Source organism: Wolffia australiana, chromosome 11 (assembly GCF_029677425.1).
Source record: "Wolffia australiana isolate 7733 chromosome 11, ASM2967742v1".
NCBI classification, from domain to species: Eukaryota; Viridiplantae; Streptophyta; class Magnoliopsida; order Alismatales; family Araceae; genus Wolffia; species Wolffia australiana.
The window spans coordinates 15,308,740-15,314,955 of record NC_135845.1 but is presented as its reverse complement, the minus strand read 5'-3'; positions in this window follow the sequence as shown (position 1 = coordinate 15,314,955).

The window sequence follows — 6,216 nt, the reverse complement described above, 5'->3', positions numbered from 1 at the left end:
TAAATCACTCTTATGAGGTTGAGCCTCTTTCAATTTTAGGTTTCTTCATGGTATCAATGCCACATCTGGGAGTTTTCCTTCAGATTTGATCTCCTATCAATCGTGTCAGTGTCGCCTACGTTGTCGCAGGCTCTGCCATCGTTCATGTCGGGTCCACCTTGACTCATGCTGTCTCCACAGCCATCCATTTCGACTCATGTAGGGTCCCTCGTCACTTCGTCAGCTCTGTACGCATCGACCCGGATGCTTTGCTTTCGAATCTTGCAGTTGATTATCTTTAATTTCCTGCTAGGTTATCTCATGGCTACTCATGCTCCATTACGTCTGCTGCCAATCTGCCGCCGGTGCTGCCTATTCTCTCACACCAGAATTGAGTCATTGGCACTAACCTCTATCTTGCATAGCTCTTAAATTTGGTTTTACAGGATTGAATCTTCTTCAGTGGCGTTAGTATGTTCAACTCACCTTGAAAAGAAAGCTTATGAAGCATCTTTTGGAAGATCCTCCACTTCCCATTGCTTCCCATTATGATCATTGGCTGGATATCAAGGGTGTTGTTCAGGATTAGGTCCTTACCTCTTAAAACTGCCAAGGAGTCATGGACGCTGCTCAAGAATCTCACTCATAGAGGAACGACTTCACAAATTTTTTCCAAGGTATTATCTATGATCTTGTGACTCACTTCACAAATTTGTTCCAAGGTCTGCGATATGTTTGGGAGTATAACATTGAATTGACTTCTCTATGGGCTGAGTTGGATCACTACATGCCTCCAAACTCCAGGTGTTCAAACACCTAATAGGATCAAATCCCGAGTAGGGAAGGACATCGTCAGACTGGACTGTCGGTCAGCCTTTTTAGGGCTGACCGAACCTTCTGGTCCAGGTCTGGTTCGCATGTCGAACCGGACCAAAGATTGGCCCTCTCCCTCTCCTCCTCTCTCCCTCTCTCTTTGGGCCTCTCTCTCGCCCACTCTCATGCTCTTCCTCTCCTCTCTCCCTTTCTCTCTCTCACCCACTCTCCCTCTCTTTCTCATCCTCTCTCCTGCTCTTCCTCTCCTCTCTCCCTTTTTCTCTCTCTCACCCACTCTCCCTCTCTTTCTCACCCTCTCTCCTGCTCTTCCTCCCCTCTCTCTCACCCTCCTCTCTCCATCCCTCTCTGGCCCTCTCTCTCTCTTGCCCTCTTGTTCTCTCTCCGTCTCTCTGTCATGCTCTCCCTCACTCTGATTCTCCCTCTCTCCCTCTCGTTTTATCTTCCTAGTTTTCCCTCTCTTTCGCTCTCCCTCTCTCCCTCTCTCATTCTCTCTCACACACTCTCGCTCTTTCCCCTCTCTCCCTATTGAACAATCTCCCTCTCGCCTGCTCCCTCTTACTTTTCCCTCTCCCTCCTTTCCTCTCTCATTCCCCCCTCTCATTCTCTCCCTCTTGTGCTCTCCTTCTTACCCACTCCCTCTCTCCCTCTCGCACTCTCTCTCAGTCTTGTCCTCTCACTCTCTGACTCTTACTCCCACACTCTCTCACTATCTCACTCTCTACCTCTGGTATTCTCTCCGTCTTCCACTATCTCAGTCTCACTCTCTCGCTCTCTCCCACTCTCATTCTCACACTCTTTCACTCTCTAATTATATTCATCTCTTTCCTTCTCCCTCTCTCATTCTCACGCTCTTTCACTCTCTAATTATATTACTCTCTTTCTCTCTCCCTCTCTCATTCTCACGCTCTTTCACTCTCTAATTATATTACTCTCTTTCTCTCTCCCTCTCTCATTCTCACACTATTTTACTCTCTAATTATATTCCTCTCTTTCTCTCTCCCTCTCTCACTCTCATTATCCAACGCTACTTTAGATAAAGTCTAAAGTAGGGAGACTAATCAACATGCCTACTTAACATTGACTTTCACGTTGACTAATCAACATGCCTGACCGAAGACTGGACCGGACCGTGACCAGATTGAGACCGAGATCCGACCGAAGTTCAGGTATAGGTTTAGGTTTTCGGTAAACCGGACTGTGTCCTTCCCTAACCCCGAATATGAGTCTTCTCACAGTCATCACATCCATCGAGAAAACATTCTGACCAATAAGGAGGCACTTCAAATTATTCAAACTAAGCACTCACGTCTTGGCATATTTTACCCTGAACGGGGCTCTATGATGGCTCTCCAAAAACTTGGGAACTCACGTCCTCCACCTGTTGGGGGAGGGTCGTCCCATATGCTCTCTCCTATGGTGATGCACTCTCATATTGCCCCCCCAGTTTTGAAGTTGGTGCCACCAAGTCACGTGACTTATGGAGATCCTTCTCTTTTATGTAACTATTGCAAGAAATGTGGTCATTCCAAGGAGAATTGCTACAATATGCAGCAGAAGAATGCTCATCAAATTCACTTGGTGACCCCTCCAGCGTCTCATGGCTCTCTAACTGCCTCACCAGTATTGGGCCATGCTCAGCCGTGAGAAAATCAACCAACTCCGCCACTTCACTCTAATGTGGTGGACTCACTTTGAAGTTGATCGCCACTTCATTAAAGAGAAGTCGGAGTTGAGACGCTTATACACTTTGTACATCCCTTAGGCTCATCAATGAGCAAATATCTTCACCAAAGGCCTATCTTCCCTGCACTTTCAAGAGTTGTGTGGCAAGTTGGGAATGGATAAATCAACTCAATAGAGTGAGGGTAAGTGTTGAATGGGTTTCTTTATTTTCTCTCTTCTATCTATATGTATTGGCCCACTAACATGGACCTATTTCAGAATCTCTCTCTTCTCCCCACTATAAGTACCATGTAATGAACCGTAAACCACTCTTATGAGGTTGAGCCTCTTTCAATTCAAGGTTTATTTGCATATAAATAGGAATTCCTTTTTGTATCTACTAGAAAATGACTCATGTTTTATAGTCCCTAGAATAAAAAAAGAAACCTATTTATCGTAAAATATTCATTTATCCTGGTTAATTCACAATAACAGAAAAATAGGCATATAATTTATAATTTCAAGACAAAAAAGAAAAACACAAAAATAAATGGTATGTTGAATTGTAAGTATTTAATTTCACCAATAATATCCAAATACTTCCCATTTGAAATTAAATAAAAAAATACTTCTATCTCATAGGGGGTACACATAATCCTGGGAAAATGTCAGTAAGTGCTAGTGCATTTATCAAAGATAAGTAGATAACAAGTAATACATCGTTAATCTGATCATCGGAAACTAAAAACTTGTCATGTTAATTTGAAGATTTTTTATTATTACTTTGTTTGTTACTTTTTAGTGAAAAACCATGTTCCATTATACCCATGAGCTGAAGGATGTAAAAAATCATGTGTCAATGTGATGACTGCTATAATCAAAATAAGGTGTTTAATTAGTTTAAGTTGTTGGCTTTTGAATTTACTCAATACAGATAAAAATCTGAACTGAACAAAAATACAATCAGATACTGATGATTAAGGACCGTCCCCACATGGAACACTGATTATAAATTTATATGTTTTAAATGGTGATTAAAAATATGAAAAATAATACTTACAAAATACAAGGCAGAGAGGTGGGCAAAATATCAATCTAAGAGGGTGAAATTAATCATTTAATAAGACTATAAGGACTAAAAGAACACATATAATAGGATATATTGAAATGGAAGACATAATGAGAAAGAAAAAGATGTAGGATGAAGTGGCAATGACGATACGTGAAGGTAAATGGAGAGATAAATTAGTATAGAAAGACTTGATCAAATTGGCATGACGTGACCAGATGATATAATGATATGGATCTACTCTAATAGAGATGAAAAATGAAGACCATTACACCAATAACCACATCATTTTTCAGTGGAAGGTAAACTCGCCCAAGACACCAAGATGAACATGTGATAAATCCCTAAATTTCTCTCTTTCAATCAGCCAAAAATTTAGGACAAAAATTTACGGATATTTTTTACAGACACCACTGCCTCAAGTTATAGATTAGGGTATGGATGCCTCAAAATTACAGTTTGATATCCCTTCTAGATCATCAAATATCAAGATTTGAAGATGGGTCATTCCTTGTCGTTGATTCAACTAAAGTATTGTCTCACCTCAACACCACCTTGCCATGTTTAGGGTTTCATGGCCTTAATTTCCCCAAATATTATTTCCAATCATTGGCTCACATTTATCACCTTTTCAGCATCATTCTGTAGTGGCGACATGTTCCTGACAGAATAAGACAACAAAGACAAGAAATAAATAATAAATGTTGTTTTAAACCATATGGATGTATAATAAATGATAAATTAAAGGGATATTTGGTGACATGTTTTGCTTCCCCATTTTACGTGATTTCTCAGTCTCTTCCGATAAACTAACACATTAGTGCCTGAAAATTTCGACTGTTGAAACATTCAAAACATATTAATCGATAAAAATTTAAATGGTGACACATGTTTTTATCTCGGTCCCCCAGTTGCTGAAAAAATAATTTCCTTCTTGAGTAAAAAACTTGCACCCAATTTTAAAATTTTCAAATATTGCTTTATGAAAGAGTACAACCACTAAAAGAAAAACTGTGCATTTTGTGATGGGAGATATCATGGTAATAATGTTGGCACATAAGGCATATGAACACAAAGGTTAGGCCTATAAAATCAAGGGATTAATGCTTATGTTTTTTCCCACAGTTCCCTTTTTTCCTTTGCTGAAATAAAAGAGAAAATAGTAAGTTAAGTCGTCTTTTGAAATATTTTATATTTTAATTGTTAGAAGGACTTGAAGAAGGGGGCACTAGAAGTTCCACTTCACAGTTTTCATTTTACTTTCTACAATAAGAGATTCTTTTATTCATTAAAACATTTTTATACTTAGGGGTGTATAATTTATTTCCACAATCCATGGTTATTCATGAATAAATTCAAATGATTCAAAATTTTGGAATGACAATTGGTATTATTGATAAAGAATAAATTGGGATTGAAAACTTTAATTAAAGGCTTTCACTAATTCAACATGATTTATAATGGTTCCCTTACTAAAAGTAGACTAAGTAATAGCTCAATCCATGGAGAGAATATTGAAAACATTAATTTTCAGGTCATATATGAATGGTAATTTTAATTTTTGAGGAGTTGAGTGTATAAAAGGAAACTAAATAAACTAACATAAATACAACTAGAACAAATTGATGTACTTTAAAATACATATTTATAGATTCTTTCAAATATGTTTATGGGTTTGATAAATTTTTACTGTTCTCCATCATATTCCACTATTTGCCTTAATTAGATTTGTTCAGATTATGATCAATCATTGGCTGTGACTAATCATCAGTTGTGCCAATCAAATAAATAATCTTTATGACTTTTGGACTATAAAATATGATGTGAATGAAAAATATAACTTTTAATTACAATAAATGCATGTTGGTACAGATGCTATATGGGGGGAGGAGAAAAAATAGTTATTTGAATATTGCTATTTTTTTAGGTCTATGTGGTGAAACATGATTGAAGGAAAGCTTTAAACAAAGATTCTTTGGCCAATCATTGGTATTTTTTGTAATTCCTAGGACATTATAGAAATAAATCATTTGTTTAAATACAGATTCTGATGCAGACCTTTGGGGTATCCATTATTTATGTGCCAAAATTTTAAACCATCCCAACGATTGAAGAGGGGAAATCAATAATCAATGAAAAAAATACTCTAAATTCAGAACACCATATCTGAATGATCTAGGTTTTTTGAGTTGAAAATTTGAGGGTAGCTATGTCTTTCTCCCTTCTATCCATCCATAGGCTTTGATCTACAAATATACCACTGTTAATATAATAAAATACACTATTTACTTTCTCATTCGAAATATCCTACAGGAACATTCTTACTTTTCAAGAGTAAACGATTAAAGGAGCTGCAAATGTTATGAAAAGTAATGAAGAAACTTGACTAAATTAGGTTTAATATGATCCATTTTTTTTGCCTTGTTCAATTTTATGAAAATTATTATCATCTTCATTGTGAAAATTTTTCTTTGGATTTATTTCATTATGATTTAATTTAAAATATTTTTTATTATCTTGATGATTCTTTGGAAAACGTTAAATGTTGGGAAAATTATTTTCACAAGAATGAGGATAATCTCAAGAGAAACTCTAACCTCAATATAGTCAATTGAATATGCAAATAGATATTTATATACATGAGGATTATTTATATACATGAGGATCATAAT